This window comes from Globicephala melas, chromosome 13 (genome assembly GCF_963455315.2).
Source record: "Globicephala melas chromosome 13, mGloMel1.2, whole genome shotgun sequence".
Classification (NCBI taxonomy): Eukaryota; Metazoa; Chordata; class Mammalia; order Artiodactyla; family Delphinidae; genus Globicephala; species Globicephala melas.
In genome coordinates this window covers 39077537-39095963 of record NC_083326.1, presented here as the reverse complement: position 1 = coordinate 39095963, position 18427 = coordinate 39077537, and positions in this window count along the sequence as shown.

The window sequence follows — 18427 nt, the reverse complement described above, 5'->3', positions numbered from 1 at the left end:
ATGATTCAAACAATAAAAGCAGGATAATAGATGGAAGTTAAAGGGATGAATATTTCACCTCAATATAAGGATGGAATTTTTAGCAATCACAGATATTCACAAAGACACGGTTTTTCATGCTGCAGAGGGCGTGTGTTTGAGCAGTAATTAGCTGTTGTAAGTGGTTCCTGCATTTAGTAGTTAGAAATGATAACAGCTACTGCTATTATCTCTAATTCTTACAACTCTATAAGGTAAAGCATATTGTCTTCATTCTACAGTTGAGGAAACTGAGGCTCAGAGAGGTTACTGAGCAGGCTCAAAGTCATACATCTAGTAATGGTGAACTGAGATGAACCAAGATTCAAATCCAGATCTGATTCTGAATTGCACATTCACTTCATTATGCCATGATGTTGACCTTCCAGCTCATTTTTTCCCATTTCCACCTGTCCACCCTATTTCCACCTACTTGGTCAGAATTAAATGCAGAGTAACAAATTCCCTCATTGCTTTATCTGTCTCTGATCAAAGTAGCTTACAATTTTTTGAAAGAACTCATAGGACCCCTAGAAAGGAAAATGCAAATAAGGAAAAATTCTTAAGAGTTAAATTTCTTGAATGTAAATACAAAGACAGTGCCTTAAATAGAAGACAAAATATATCCCTTCAAAACCGAAATGAACACAGGTCCAGATTGGCAGTGGCCTCTACAGAGTGAAATGAACATACTATCTTGTCTTTTCTTTTTGCACAGTTACCATACAGGTGCCTGCTGCTGGCTGCACGGGACTCTAACTTCTGCCTGGGAGGAGAAGCCAGGGCTTATACAAGTGTCACAGAGATGACCAGGAACAGCACATCAAGGGAAACTTCCAGGTCTTCATGGGATGTGAGAGCAGAAGTGTCTTAGTGATTGCTAAGAAAATCTCTTTCACTAAGATCACTAAGGAAGGTCTCTTTCCTTCTCACTTTACAGGTGAAAAAACTGAGGCCCAGAGGAATAGAGTGATTCTCCTCAGGGCCCAGAGTAAATTGGAATCAGAATCTGGGACTAGAACCATGGCCTTTGAACTACAGCAGTGAGAGCTATATTAAAGCTGCAGAGGCCAGGTCCCACTCCAGCATCAGTGAACATATATGGACATATTTAATGCTCTACCGAATAATTTACTGTGCATGCATGATTAAACATTTGTACTACAATTGCTTTTTTATCTGTATTTTTGTCAATTTTTCTTTATATTTATCTTTTTGCATTTGTTTTTATAAGAAGTTTATTCAACTATAAATCACATACCACACAATTCTGTCATTTAAAGTGTACACTTCAATGGTTTTTAGTATAATTCAGAATTGTGCAACCATGACCACAGTAAATTCTGAGTATTTTCATTGTCCCAAACCCCATATTCTGTATTTCCCTTCAACCCCTCCAGCCCTAGGCAACTACGAATCTACCTTTTTACCTACAGATTTTCCTGTTCTGGATATTTCATATAAATGGAATCATACAATAAATATGTGGTCTTCTGTCACTGGCTTCTTTCACTTAGCGTAATGTTTTCCAGTTTCATCTATGTTGTAGCATGGATCAGTATTCCATTCCTCTTTATTGCCAAATAATATTCAATTATATGGATACACTACCTCTTCTTTATCTTTTCATTAGCTAATGGACATTTGGGTTGTTTCCATTTTGGGGCTATTATGAATAATGCTGCTATGAACATGCATGTACAAATTTTTGTATAAACACATGTTTTCATTTCCCTTGTATATATAACCAGGAGTGAAAGTGCTAGGTCATATGGTAACCCTATATTTAATTTTTTAAGGAACTGCCAGACTGTTTTCCAAAGCAGCGTCACCATTTTACATTCCCACCAGTGTATGAGGGTTCCAACTTCTCTAAATCCTCACCAGCACCTGTAATTGTCTTTCCGATTATAGCTATCCCACTGTGTATGAAGTGGTATTGAATTGTGGTTTTGATTTTCATTTTCCTAATCTATCATTTTTTTATTTTATATTTTAAAACTATATCTTTAGACATATAGTACTGTAGGATTATTGTATCTTCTTATTAGAATGTAACTTTTATCAATATGAAAAAACTCCTTTATCCCAGAAAATGCTTTTTGCCTTATATTCTATTTTGTCTGATATTAATATTGCTATGTGTATTTTTTTGTTAACATTTTCCTGGCATATATTTTTCTATGTCATTTTGTTTTAAAGAGCCTCACACATAGCACAGAGCCTATTTATTTATTTATTTATTACTTACTTATTTATTTATTGTAACCACTCTGAATTTTAATAGAATATAGTCCATTCATACTTATTGTGATTACTTAAAGGTTCTACGTTATTCTTTCAAATTTACTATAATTTTTTAGTATTTTTTTCTTCCCTGCCTTTTATAAGATTGATTGAATTTTCCTTATTCCATTTTGTTCTTTTAGTGGTTTTCCTTTAAAATGTAAAGCACATATTTATACATATATTTCTGTTAATTAGTATCTTTAACTTCTCCCCTGAAAAGGAAAAGAAACTTAAAAAGCTTCTCTTTCCCTCTTACTCATCCCTGCCACCACACATGTCACAATTATCTGGGACTTCAGTTCCAATAATAAGAATACTGTTAGTAATAACAGGCAAAACTAACATTTATAGAACAACTTACTCTATTCCACAATGTATAAGCATAAATTCTTCTAATCTTACCAACATGTTTATGAGGTATACATATGGTATGTTACATTCCAAAGATAATACAAGTAATGGTAGAGATTATATTAATGTTATTCCTCAACATTTATGTAAACTTAACTTAATAAGTTTCATTGGTTGTTAAAATGGTCACACTACCCAAAGCAATCTACAGATTTAATGCAATGTTTATCAAATTACCCATGACATTTTTCACAGAATGAGAACCAATACTCCTAAAATTTATATGGAACCATAAAAGACCCAGAATTGCCAAAGCGATCCTGAGGAAAAAGACCAAACCAGGAGGCATAACCCTCCCAGACTTCAGACAATACTACAAAGCTACAGTAATCAAAACAGCATGGTACTGGCAAAAACAGACATGTGGATCAATGAAACAGAATAGAGAGATCAGAAATAAACCCACACACCTATGGACAAGTAATCTTTGACAAAGGAGGCAAGAATATACAATGGGGAAAAGACAGTCTCTTCAGCAAGTGGTGTTGGAAAAGTTGGACAGCTGCATGTAAATCAATGAAGTTAGAACACACCCTCACACCATACACAAAAATAAACTCAAAATGGCTTAAAGACTTAAATATAAGACATGACACCATAAAACTCCTAGAAGAGAACATAGGAAAAACATTCTCTGATATAAATTGTACCAATGTTTTCTTAGGTCAGTCTTTCAAGGCAATAGAAATAAAAGCAAAAATAAACAAATGGGACCTAATCCAACTTAAAAGCTTCTGTAAAGCAAAGGAAACCATAAACAAAACAAAAAGACAGCCTATGGACTGGGAGAAAACATTTGCAAATGATGGGACTGACAAGGGCTTAATTTCCAAAATACACAAACAGCTCATACAACTCAGTAACAGAAAAACAAAACAACCCAATCAAAATATGGGCAGAAGACCTAAATAGATATTTCTCCAACGAAGACATACAGATGGCCAATAGGCACATGAAAAGATGCTCATCATCACTAATTATTAGAGAAATGCAAATCAAAACTACAATGAGGTATCACCTCACACCAATCAGAATGGCCATCATGAAAAAGTCTACAGATAGCAAATGCTGGAGAAGGTGTAGAGAAAAGGGAACCTTCCTACATGGTTGGTGGGAATGTAAATTGGTGCAACCACTATGGAAAACAGTATGGACGTTCCTCAAAAGACTAAAGTTAGGTTTCATATGATCCAGTAATCCTACTCCTGGGCATATATCCGGACAAAACTATAACTCAGAAAGGTACACGTACCCACTATGTTCATAGCAGCAGTATTCACAATAGCAAGACATGGAAACAACCTAAACGTCCATCAACAGATGAATGGATAAAGAAGATGTGGTACATACATACAATGGAATACTACTCAGCCATAAAAAAGAATGAAATAATGCCATTTGTAACAACATGGATGTAACTAGAGGTTATCATACTAAGGGAAGTAAGCTAGAAAGAGAAAGACAAATACCATATGATATCACTTACATGTGGAATCTAAAATACGATGCAAATGAACGTGACTATGAAACAGAAACAGACTCACAGACATAAAGAACAAACTTGTGGTTGCCAAGGGGAAGGAGGGGTGGGGAGGGAAGGGTTGGCAGCTCGGGATTAGCAGATGCAAACTAGTATACACAGGATGGATAAACAACAAGGTCCTACTATATAGCACAGGGGACTATATTCAATATCCTGTGATAAAGCAGAATGAAAAAGAATATATATGTATGTATGTATAACTGAATCATGTTGCTGTATAGTAAAAATTAACACATACTCATACTCAACCATACTCAATAAAGTTTTTTTAAAATGAAAAATAAATAAGTTTCATTGGTTCCTTTGCTTGTATTTACTGGCTCTTTTGGATTTTTTTAACTTATTTGTTCTACTGAAAAAATAAGGAGTATTTCTTTCTGAGATAGTTTAAGGGTATTTCTTACATGTTTAACTATGTCTCTATCTTTGCTCTCACACTTATAATACTAGGTTGGCTAGATATAAAATTATGTCTAATATAATTTTCTTCCAGAATTTGGTTTTATTGAGTTAAGCATCCAAGTTGTCTTTGGAAATCCTGAGGCAAATCAGATTCTCATTTCTTTGTAGATATTCTTTTTCTCTCTCTCTCTCTCTCTCTCAGCAGCACATTATTCCATTGTATGGGTATACCATAGTTTATTCATCCAATCTTCTATATGTGGATATCTAAGTTGTTCCCAATATTTTATAATCACAAACAATGCTAGAGTATATAACATTTCACATATGCATTTTCAAATTATTGAAGGTGTATCTTTAGGGTAAATTTATACAAGTGGGACTTCTGGATACAAAGTAAACTCGTGTAGTTTTGTGAGATATGGCAAAATTCCCCTTCATAAGGGAATTGCATGCTTTTGCACTCACACCAGCAATCTATAAGAGTGCCTGTTTGTCCACATCTTTACAAGCAGTGTGGTTTTTTTTTTAATTTTTGCCAATCTGATACATGAGAAATAGTAACTCAATAGTTTTGACTTGCATTTCTATAATTATGAGTGATTTTAAATATCTGTGTGTGTGAACTATATGTTCATATTTTTAATCCATTTTTCTATTGAGTTCTTTGATCACTTTCCTTTAACCCTTTACCCGTAATATATGTTGCAAATATTTTCTCCCACTGTCTTTCATTATTTAACTTAATGGGTTTTTTGTTTGTTTACACCATGCAAAGTTTGTTTTTTCTTTTTAAATGCAGTTAATCAATCTTATCTTCTATTGTACCTATATTTTAAGTGACAGAAAGCTTTTCCCTATATCCCGGTTATAGATACCCATGCTTTCTTCTAATAAATGTATGATTTTGTTTTTATCTTTATATATTTGATCCCTTTGTAGCTTATTCTTATTCAAGAAGGGTTCATTGAATACAGAGTTCTCTGAGTTCTTGAATGTTTTAAACTCTTCTTCTACAGCCTTGATCCTTGAAGGACAGCTTGGCAAGATACAGAATTTCTGGTTCTCACATTTCTTTCCTTGAATTTCTTATAAGTGCCATCCTCTTTTGCTTTGCTTTGTATGTTGCTCTTGAGAAGTCTGATGCTAGCCTAATTCTCTTGCCCTTGCAAAGTCATTTAGTCTTTCTGCCTGGAGGCCTGAGGATTTTTTTTTTTTTTTTAATCTTTGAAGTCTAAGAGTTTCACTAAGCTATTTCTTGGAGTCAACCATTCTGGGGGAATTTTCCAAGGTACCCAGTTGGATTTATCAATATGTAGACTCAGGCCTTTTTTTTTTTCCAAAATATTTTCTTGGATTATAGTTTAAACATTAGTTCTATTATATTGTTGGTTTTTCTGCTTCAGGGACTCTAATTATGTTGGATTTGCTTTGTCTTTCTTCTATTGCAACCACTTTCCCCATGATCCCTTTTACATCCTCTGTATCTCATTTTCTTGGTTGTTTTTCTGCCTTTCTTCAATGACCTGTTATTAAATATTCTCCCAAATCACTCTCCACAGAGGATTGCAGTGTCAGCTAGAGAGAGAATTCTGGTGAATTTAGTGTTTATTTTTCTACTGACAGATTATTTGAAGTTTGTCATGTTTTTCTGACTCCTAGTTATCCTAAAGGTATCTGTTTCATGTGGTTTTATTTGTTCCTCTTATTGATCTGTATACTTTTTAGAGAATATATGGAGTGATTTGGATTTATGCACTGCCATTTTTCTTGGCTTACCTAGAATTCTCAATATCATCTTTTAACTCCTTGAAGAGTTATTTTAAATCCCAGACTGATATATTAATTATCTGAATCTCCTGTGGACCTGTTTCTACTGTCCATTGCTTCTCTTATTTTTGGTCATATGGTCTTGGTTTCTTGTATCCTGTAATTTTTTTAAAGCACTAGACATCGTATTTTTAAAAAATCAGGACTTCCTTGGTGGCACAGTGGTTAAGAATCCGCCTGCCAATGCAGGGAACGTGGGTTCGATCCCTGTTCCAGGAAGATCCCACATGCTACAGAGCAATAAGCCCATGTGCCACAACTACTGAGCCTGCACTCTAGAGCCTGTGAGACACAACTACTGAGCCCACGTGCCACAACTACTGAAGCCCACGTGCCTAGAGCCTATGGGCTGCAACAAGAGAAGGCACCGCAATGAGAAGCCCGCGCACCGCAACGAAGAGTAGCCCCTGCTCGCTGCAATTAGAGAAAGCCCGCACGCAGCAATGAAGACCCAACGCAGCCAAAAAAAAACTCCAAATAAATAAATGTATAAAAGAAGAAAAGAAAAGATCCATGAATCTTAAAAAAAAAAAAATCAGATATAACTTGAGGCCTGGATATTGGTATCTTTCTCCAGAGAGGATTTACTTTTGCTTCTGGTAGGGAGTTAGAGGCACTCCCAATTCCAGACCATCTTAATCCAATAAGGGATTAATAGAATTTGAAATGGTTTCAATTCATATGCTGACTGATCTATTTCTAGTTCATTTTTACTCCCAGGACATAGCTCGAGACAAAGTCTTAGAGTTTAGCAGAATCTCTTTCTGGTAGAACCTGAACTCCCATTTTCATTCCTTCTAGTCAGTGAGTCTGCTGAACTCCAGGTTCCTCCTTCAAATATATATCTTTTCAGGGACCTCTCTGGTGGTTCAGTGGTAAAGAATCCACCTTCCAATGCAGGGAAGGTGGGTTCGATCCCTGGTCGGGGAACTAGGATCCCACATGCCGTGGGGCAACTAAGCTCGCACACCACAACTACTGAGCTCACGTGCCACAAACTACAGAGCCCATGTGCTCTAGAGCCTGTGCACCACAACTAGAGAGAGAAAACCTGCATGCCACAACTAGAGAAAAGCCCGCACAATCCCACATGCCTCAACAAAGGTCCCATGTGCAGCAACTAAGACCCGACACAGCCAAAAGATATATATACATATATGTGTGTGTGTGTGTATATATATATGTATATATATATATATATATGTATATGTGTATATATATATCTTTCCTATTCTGTCCAGTTCTTCTAGTTTGGCCTCAGTGAAAGGGTTGGCAATTTCCTTGTTTCTTCAAGAATCAAAGTAAGAGAAACCTCAAATTACATGATAAATAAGTACCATGGATGTAATGTACAGCATGATGACATGGTTAACACTGTTGTGATATATATGAAAGTTGTCAAGAGGGTAAATCCTAAGAGTTCTCAACACAAGGAAAAAAGTATTTTTTGCTTTCTCTTTTTATTGTATCTTTATGAGATGATGGATGCTAACTAAATTTATCGAGGTAGTCATTTCACAATACATTTAAGTCAAACCATTATTCTGTATACTATAAACTTATACAATGATATGCATCAACTGTATCTCAATAAAACTGGAAAATATATTAACAATTAAAGAATCAAAGTAAGACCCGTTTGTGAATTTATCTATCCTGCCTGTCACCCCTCTCGTAAATGAACAAAGGATAGCAAGAAATCAAGACACTGCTACCAGCTGCCTCTGAACACTACCCTCATCCTTCCTCTGTCAGTGTAGACATGCCTCCCCTTTAAAATAGCAAAAGAAAATATATTGATTGCATTAGTTTCCTAAGGCTGCTGTAACAAATTGCCACAAACCAGGTGGCTTAAAACAATAGAAATTTATTTTCTCACAGTTCTGGAGGTAAGAAGTCCAAAATCAAGGTGCTGGCAGGGCTCTAGGGGGAGAATCCTTCCTTGTCTCTTCCAGCTTTTGATGGCCGCTGGCAGACCCTGGCTTGTGGCCACATCAGTTCAATCTCTGCCTTCTTCTCATGACCTTCCTCCCTCTGTCTCTGTTTTTTTTGTTGTTGGTGGTGATTTTTTTCTCACATCTCCCTCTCCTGTCTCTTGGGAAAACACTGGTTATTGGACTTGGAGTCCACTCTAAATTCAGGATGGTAGCATCTCAATATTCTTAGTAACATTTGCAAAGACCCTATTTCCATATAAGGTCACACTCACAGGTACTGGGGGGTGGGACTTAGATATATCTTTTGGGGGCCACAATTCAACCTACTACACTGATCACACACTATATGTCAGTCGTGGTGCTGTACCATTTACATGGATTAGTTCGTTTTGCATTCATAACAACACTATGAGTAGATACTATTCTTTTGCCCATCTACAAATGAGGAAACTGAGGTTATGTTAGAACCTAAGTAACTTGCTCAAGATATCACATCTAGTAGTTTAAAGATTTGGAATTCAGACCCAGGCAGGCATTTCTCTAGATGATGACATTACACCACATCCTTTAGGCACCAGACTTTGTGGAACTGCTACACTCAAGGGGAAAGGTCAGAGGACAGCCAGTTCTCATTTTGGAAACCATCGACAAAAGCCTGTAAAAGGGGTCGGACCCGGGGAACCTCTTCCCCATTCCTCCTCCACTTCCTCCATTCTGTTGCCAAACATTTTATGGCTGCTATTGGCCTCCAGGTTCCATACAAGGTGTGCTGTCACCTTTAGGGGCCCACGTATACCTTAGTTAGGCTTGTTTTTATTGTGAAGATCTGATAGCTATACAATATTGATCTGTTAAAGCACCTGTTACTTAGGGTATGTTTGGCACATAAGACAATGATCATATGGGAACTTAAGAGCAAATCTGAGGCACAGCTGGGCATCATGGGGACCAGGAAGGAGCCGTCAGGTCCTGAGGCAGCTGAGGACCTGGTTGTTCCCTGCCTCTCCCTTGTGGGCCTCAGTCTCTCCTCTTTGCTCCACTCATCACTAACCAACCCCCCTGCTCCCTCATGATTTTAGCTCCCTGTTTGGCTTACACAGTGAAGCTTGCCATGGCCTCACCTCCCTCTGCAGCCCACTACCCTATCCCCTCGTCTTTCTTTGTTCAGGTTGTTGGGAAAGAGAGTCTATGTGACCCAGTTCCTCTCCCTATGTCATATCATACCAGAGTCAGTATGCAAATTGGCGGCCCTAAGCTATGTGCCCACCCTACCTGGGCAGCCATAGCTAGGAGGACGGACATACAGAGGGTGACATATCATATATGGCCAGTGAAGTAGGTGTCCTTACAGGTGCTATGGGTGTAGGAGTCGTTCTAAGGAAGAGCACTCTGAGTATAGCATATCCACCCCTTACGTTCACCCACACCCCATGCACAACCATAGACCACATTTCACCCATCATGATGCTCCTCTCAGGATGAAGCAAATTTGGGTGAGGGATTTCAACTCCTGCCCTGTGAGTGTCTAAGGACCCCCTAGCCTGTCACCCATTGGATTTCTGGCCAAAACCCTAGGCTAACCTGAGTCCCATTGCTGCACACATTACAGCCCAGCCTAACTCAAGTCCACCACTGACTCCTTTTGGTCCTTGTTCTAATGCTAGTTCCTGTCCTGTGTATAGTTCTGCATGGAGCTTGTATTATTTTTCTATTGCTGCTATAACAAATTATCACAAACTTAGCAGCTTAAAACAATACAAATGTATTATCTTACAATTCTGCAGATTTTGCCTAATACAGTTCTCAGTGGGTCAAAATCAAGGTGTCAGCAGGACTGCATTCCTTTCCAGAGGCTCTAGGGGAGAATCCATTTCCTTGCCCTTTCCAGCTTCTAGAGGGCATCCTTATTCATTGGCTTGTGCCCCCTTCCTCCATCTTCAAAGTCAGTGAAAGAGGTTGAATCCTTCTTACATCACATCATGCTGATCTTCTGCCATTCTCTCCCACTTTTAAGCACCCCTGTGATTATATTAGGCCCACTAGGATAATTCATAATACTCTTCCAATTTTAAGATCAGCAAATTAGCAACCTTAATTCCATCAACCTTAATTCTCCTTGGCCATATAACGTAACATATCCACAGCTTCCTGGGATGGGAAAGTGCACATCTTTGGGGGACCATTATTCTGCCTAACACAGAGTTCAACTAACATTTCATTAGGTCCTACTATATATAAGGAACTGCACTGGGGACTTATTGTGCCCCAAAGTAAGTAAAGATTGAGCAGAGAGACCATGGACCACTAGAGGATATATAAATGCATACATCTTTACTTACACAACACACACGCACATACTCATGTACACACACACACACACACACACACACACACACACTAGTAGGCCAGGATATCAATACACAACTTATCCAGAGCACAGGGAGGGAGAGTAAGACCAGCTTTAAGGAGACTGTGTTACCTGGACTTTGTGACCTGGAACTTGGTGACTTTTAAAAAAGCAGCTTCAGTAGAGCAATTTTGATGGTAGTAAAATGGAACAGAGATAGGGATTGAAAAGGAGGCAAGAAAACCAAGGCCTGGTGGGCTCCACTTACAGTCCAGAAATTTACCAAAGGAAAGAAAGAAGCAGGGCTGTAGCAAGAGCCTCTTTACCCCGATGGTTTGTTCCTTTTCCACCTTTCCAAGTTCATGGTCCCACAGCATATTTAACCCGGAACTTGGGAAGGAGCTGTCCTGGAGGAGAGCTTCGCTGGAATCTAAGCATGGCACCTGCCACCTGGCTGCACAGGTGACAAACGACTCTCCCACACACTAACAGTACCTGATGCTCGCCTTCATCGCTTCTGCTGAAAGGCCCTAAGTTGTTGTATGTATCAGCTAGGGTCCCATCAGCTGACAGATGACTGCTCAAAATGAAGAGAATTAAAGAAGGGACTATTTACAGAGAGGAGGGTTAAGGAAACTGAGAAGCATGGAGAAGAAACAAGGGACATGGAGGGAACTCATTAAACCCCTAAGCCTCAAAGGTCAAGGGGAGGGAGCTGTTACTGGAACCCAATGAAAGCTATAGCCACGGAAGAGGGTGGGCTGGATGGGAGCCGAGCTGCGGGCTCGGCCGGGGGCGGAGAATAGATATCTCCACCTCTTTCCCTTATCCTCCGGTCTGCAGCTGGTGCTTTCCCCGACCCCCGCCCCGCCCACTCCCCCGCCCCCCGCCCCTCCCCCCCGGCTGATCTAATCAGAAGCCAGAGGATACCACTCAGCCGATGCAGCCTATAGAAGTCAGTCTTTGAGGGCACAGAATGGGAGGGAAGGGTGAAGCCAACCAAATATCCAGCCCCTACCCACCCCTGGGTTACTCCTAGTTCCAGTAGTTCTAGAAATAACTGGATTTGGCCAAGCTCTCTGAGGACACAGCAGCCGCAGAAGTTTCTGTCACCATCACTAGAATCCAGGGCTCCAAGACAGCAGTGGAAGGAAGCTCTGAGAGAAAAGGCAAAGAAAGGCAACAGGAAGGGAGAAAAGGCGGCTTGGAGGTAAGAGAGGAGCAGCCTGGAGGAAGCTCCCGGCTGTCAAACTATCCTCGGCTAAGCTCTGAGCCTTTGCTTAAAAATCAGTGCGCAGAGCTGTTTACTCACCTTGAGCGCTATCCCACATCTGTCGTTATTTTCGATGAGCTCATGGAGCCATCCGAGCTGCTCCTGGGCCCATTCTTAGTGATATTAAAGCACTTTTTAATTGCCACATTCTCTGCGGCAGAGAAAGCCTCATCTGAATGTAGCTTTAAAACCAACAGCAATCAGCAGAGATCCATCAATTAGCATTCGGCATTAAGTGAGGCGGAACGTTTGCCAAGGCTCCAAGGGCCTCTCCACCGTGAACGTTCTACAAGGTTCATTCTCTTCTGTTTGAATAATATTCGGAGCTCTTGACTCACAGTCTTGACTGACAGTTTTTCTCAGCTGCCAAAAGAATAACCGATTTTCTACCGTAACTCTTTTCGAACTCAAACGGTACAGCTCCAACAGAGCTCTTTACCCTGGTACACACATTTTTTTTTTTTAAGGGAAAAGTATCTGCTTCAAACCACTAATTATAATTTATTATAACAACACATCCCAGGAAGCAGGGTTCTTACTGTAATTAACTGCTGAGGAGTTGGACGGAGCAACTGTTTACTGAGTTTCAATTGACTTGTTCAGAATCTGTCACCCTCTTGCAACTTAACCCACAATCAGATCTGAATTCAAAATGTTATGGAAGCCCTGTCAACTTTATGCTGAATATTTCATAGTAGTTTGCTCTCTTCAGAATTTTCTTTAGGTTATGCCATTTTTCTGTCTTTGAGAGGGAAAGGTTTTATCCTAAAATATATATGTACTTCTTTCCTTTCTGTGATGGTTAAACATGACAGTGGGCATCAGAGGTAGTTTCCCAATAGTGGCTACTCCCGCTGGGTTGTAAGAATTTTGAAATGTGTAGATGTGCTGGCATTACTTCAATCGAATATCACACTGAAGAGACCTCTTTTTCGTTTTATCCCGTTGTCACTGTCCTGAGGCTTGTACTGATCCTCAGTTTCCTTCTCTGTAAAGTGGGGATGATAATATATAGCCTACAAAACTGTTCTGAAGGTTGAGTGTAATCTAAGTGTTTGACACAGAATTGAGCCTACAGTAAACAGCTCTTTTATTCTTTGCTGGCCAGGAAAACATGGCAATGACTGAAAACGGTGAGAGACTATTTTTGCTCGTGCCGATCTCTGAGTCCATGATCAGAATTGCCAGCAAATGAACAGTCTCTAAGCCAGCCAGGCTTCTGAAATCCTCAATCCTTAATTCACAACACAGTCACCAGAACTAAATGATTCTAAATTATTTGAGTTTCAAGTGGCTAGGGTGACAACAATTCTTTCAGCCACCTTCCTATGTAGCTGTTTCTGACTTTCCGAGCATGTGGCACCGGGGACTAAGGTTTTCTTCTTCTAAATGAAGACAGTTGGCTCCTGGCCTTCTCTGGTATAAATTCATAAGACTGTTTATAAAATTCAGATCATTCCTGGCAAGAAAGTTATTTCAAGGTTTTCCCTGGTGGCGCAGTGGTTGAGAGTCCGCCTGCCAATGCAGGGGACACGGGTTCGTGCCCCGGTCTGGGAAGATCCCACATGCCGCGGAGCGGCTGGGCCTGTGAGCCATGGCTGCTGAGCCTGCACGTCCGGAGCCTGTGCTCCACAATGGGAGAGGCCACAACACTGAGAGGCCCGCGTACCACAAAAAAAAAAAAAGTTATTTCAAAATGATATGTTTCACCTATAGTTATTGAGATGTCACTTTTGGCAACTCAGAAAGTTGTTACATAGAGTCTGAATTTGGTGACATCAAACAATATTAGAAGGACAGCACACAAACATTTCTGATGCATTTCCTTTTTTGCAGAATGGAGTTAGTTTAATTACTTTGTGATGATAAAAGCAATATGTGGTTATTGCAAAGCACTAAAAACAAGAAAAGCATTGTGCAATAAAGAGTTAACTCAGCAGGCTTGCGGCTTGCACTGTTCAAACCCACACCTTCCCAAGATCTTCAGGACTTGACTTTGGCCTAGTTCTTGAAGATGGACCTTTGAGCCTTTGGAATATCCTGCCTGTGAGAGTGTTTTTGTCTGCCTGAAGCCTTGGGCCGCACCAGATAGTTTATGCTAACAATGTGATTATGGTGAAAACTGTTTCTGTAGGCCTGAGGCTTTGGGCCACACTGTTATCAGTCTGACCTCTGGAATGTGGGGTCTGCATGCCTACGTGACTGACCCCTGGACACCAAGGCTCAGTGATATTCCCCAGTTATGAGATTCCCTTGCTGGTAACACGGTATATGTGTTGTCACATCTTGTTGCTGGCAGAATTAAGCACTTTCTGTGGGACTCCACTGTGTGAGAACAATTGGAAGCTTGTCCTAGTTTTTCCTGGACTCCATTCTATGTGCCTTTCCCTTTGCTGATTTCAGTATGTATTGTTTTACTGTAACAAACTCTAACTGTGAGTATAACAGCTTTTCTGAGACCTGTGAGTCCTACTAGTGAATCATCAAACATAATGTATGGTCTTGGGGATCCTCAATGCAAATATTAAAAAATTAAAGTTAAAATAATCCATTGTCTTACTTCTAAAGATAAAGATATATATATATATATACACACACACACATACTTAGAGACTTTTTTTTCCTATATACTCCAATATTTTGTTAATGGACAATGGGTCATATTATATACTATGCTTATTAACCTTTTCTCATTTAACATAGAATGAATACATTTTCCTTTGCCCTTAAATATAGATATATTATTTGTACAGCATTCTGTTGTATAGAATTTATGGTTCATTTATTTAATTGATCATTTATTGATAGTCATTTGGGCTGTTTCCCCTTTTTTTGGTATTATAAACAATGGTGCAATAAACATCTTTGTAGATAACCTACTTGCAAGCTTGTCTCCTTATTTGTGATACAAGGACCTGTGATACAAAGATTTAAGAATTGTGGTGAGAATCACTTGAAGTGACTAATGAGATGTGGCAAAACAGGTTAAGTTTTCAGACCTCTAACCAGAATATTCTTGATATCTAAAATGACTGGAATTAGGCTAGATTCTGAAGAGATCCTCATTCAATAAATTCATGGAAACCTGTGTCTCTACCATTTTTCAACTATATCCATATGAGCTCTTAGACCTTAAAATAGGCATTCTTCATTGGTCCTAAGGAGTTAGCTTACTGTTTTCTACTGAGATTTATTATAATCCATTTCCCCCAAAATGAGAATAGATATATATTCTCCTAACACCAAGCAGCTACAAGATCAAGAATATCTGACTCTGCTAGTAATTTAACTGCTTGACAGAATAAAACTTAACAATCTTTAGATAAAGACAATATAGCCCAGAGCCTTTACAATATATCATTTACAATGTTCAGCATTCAGAAAGAAATTACTAGAAAATGATCCATAATCAAGAGGGAAAACAGTAAGTTAAGCAGACAAATGAATGACTCAGATATTTGTCTTACCAAGTAAGGATCTTAAAAGTAACTACTATAAATATGTTAACAAATTTAGAGAAAAATATGTAACATAGGTGAACAGATGGGAAATTCCAAAAGAGAAACTCTTAAAAAGAACCAAATAATTCTGTATAGAAACTGAAAATGCAATATCTTAATAAAGAATTCATTGGAGGGCTTAGCGGAAGACTGGACACAGAAGAAGAACTAATCAGTGAAATCAAAGATAGGTCCATAGAAAGGATTCAAAATGAACTACACAGAGAAAATAATAATAATAATAATAAAAAGCAAGAGCATCTGGGGACATTATCAGTCCATACATATGTATGGAGTCCCAGAAGAAGACAAGATGTGGAGAAAATATATTTAGAGATAATAAATGAAATTTTTCAAAAACTGATGAAATACATCAGTCTACATACAAGAATCTAAGTGAATCCCAAGCAGGATGAATACAAAGGCACATTATAGTCAAACTTCAGAAAACCAAAGAGAAAGAGAAAAATCTTAAAACAGCCAATGTGGGGAGGGGGACACATTACATTCAGGGGAACAATATCAATAATGACTAACTTCTCATCAGAAGCTATGGAAACCACCAGACAGTAGAACAACAGTTTCAAAGTGCTAAAAGAAAATATTAGTCAATTTAGAATACTATACCCAGTGAAAATATCCTTCAGAAATGAAGACAAAGTAGAGACATTTTTAGACAAATAAAAATAGAATTTATCACTAACAGAACTACATTGCAAAAAAATGCTAAAGGGAAATGATCCTATAAAGACTAGACCTGTAAGAAGAGTCCTGGAAATGGTGAAGATGTGGGTAAACATAAAAGACTATTTTCAATGTTTCTCTTTTAACAAACAATGGAAGACAAGCTTATTCTAAAATGTATATGGAAAAGCAAAGGGCCTAGAAGAGCCAGAACGCTTTGACAAGAAGAATAAAGTGGGAGGAATTTTTAGACTTACTATATACCTACAGTAACCAAGACAGTGTGGTACTGCTGGAGGAATGAACACATAGATCAATGACACAGAATAGAGAACCCAGAAATAGATCCATACAAATATGCCCAACATTTTTTGACAAAGGTACAAAATGCAGTTCAATGGAGGAAGGACAGTCTAGTCAGTAAATGGTGCTGGAGCAACTGGCAAAAACAAAACAAAAACAAAAACCTTGATCTAAACCTCAGATCTCATATAAAAAAATTATTCATAATGAACCATAGACTTAAATGTAAAACTGTAAGACTTTCGGAAGAAAACACAGGAGAAAATCTTTGGAACCTAGTGCTAAATTCAACATCACTAGTGATTAGCCATGACACCAAAAGTATAATTCCTAACAGAACACATTGATAAATTAAACTTCATCAATTTGCTCTATGAAAGATCATAAAAGAATGACAAGGCAAGCCCCAGACTGGAAGGAAATATTTGCAAACTATGTATCTGACAAAGGACTTGTATCTAGAACATATAGAGAACTCACACACTCAACAGTAATAAAGCAAGTGATTCAATGAGAAAATGAGCAAAAAACATTAACAGACATTTCACCGAAAAGGATTTATGGATGGCCAATAAACATAAAAAAAGTTGTTTAACATCATTAGCCATTAGAGAGACGAAAATTAAAACCACAATGAAATATCATGACAAATCTATTAGGACGTAAAATAAAAATAATAAGTGCCGGTGAGGCTGTGGAGCAACTGCATCTCTCATACATTGCTATTGGGAATGTAAAATGGGACAATCAATCTGGAAAACAGTTTGGCAATTCCTTATAAAACGAAATATATACTTATTATTTAACCCAGCACTCACACACTTGGACATTTATCTCAGAGAAATGAAAATTTATGCTCACACAAGAACCTGTATATGAATGTTCATAGCAGCTTTATTCATAATAGCTAAAATATGGAAATAGCCCAAATATCCTTCAATGTGTAAATGGATAAACAAACTATGCTACAGTGGAATACTACTCAGCAATAAAAAAGGAGCAAGCTACTGATATACAGTACATATTACATGGATCTCAGAGGCATTCCTTTTTTTTTTTTTTTTTTCCCACACTACTGCCTCTTTATTCTCCTGCTCTGTTGTCTTGAGGCAATCGTAGGAGGAAAATACACATCAGTATTTACTCTGTATACTGATTTCTTTACAGGTGTAATGCACCTGTAAAGAAAGTTGCTTTCAATAGTGTTTGATAGTGTTTTTCTTCAGAGGCGTTCTCCTGAGTGAAAAAAGCCAATCTAAAAAGATTATATACTGTATGACTCCATTTATACAGCATCCTCCAAATGTCAGTATCATAGAGATGGAGAGCAAACTAATGGCTGCCAGAGGATAGAGATTTGGGGAGGGAGGGTGGGGTGCTATAAAGGGGTAGCACAAGGGAGTTCCTTGGTATTGATGGGACAGTTTTATATCCCGATTAGGTAGTAAAACAAATCCATACATGTGGAAAAAATGAATAGAACTATACATACACACACATATAAACTCATCAGTGAAAACTGGTGAAATCTGAATAAGGCACAGTTAACAGTATTGTACCAATATCAATTTCCTGGTTTCGATATTATTTGGGTTAGATATTACCACTGGGGGAGTATGGGCAAAGGATACACAAGATTCTCTGTACTACTTTTGCAACTTCCTGTGAGTCTATAACTATTTCAAAAGCGAAAGATTTTGGAAAACTATTGACTGTTTAAAGTAAAAGCAGGAGAAACAACGTATGGAGTATTTATAACAAATATAGAAGTAAAATATACAACAAAAAAATAGCACAAAGCAAGAAATGGAGTTAAATACAGTTGTAAGATTCTTATATTGTTTGTATAGTGGTATGATTGAATTCAGGGTCACTTGTGATAACTTAAGG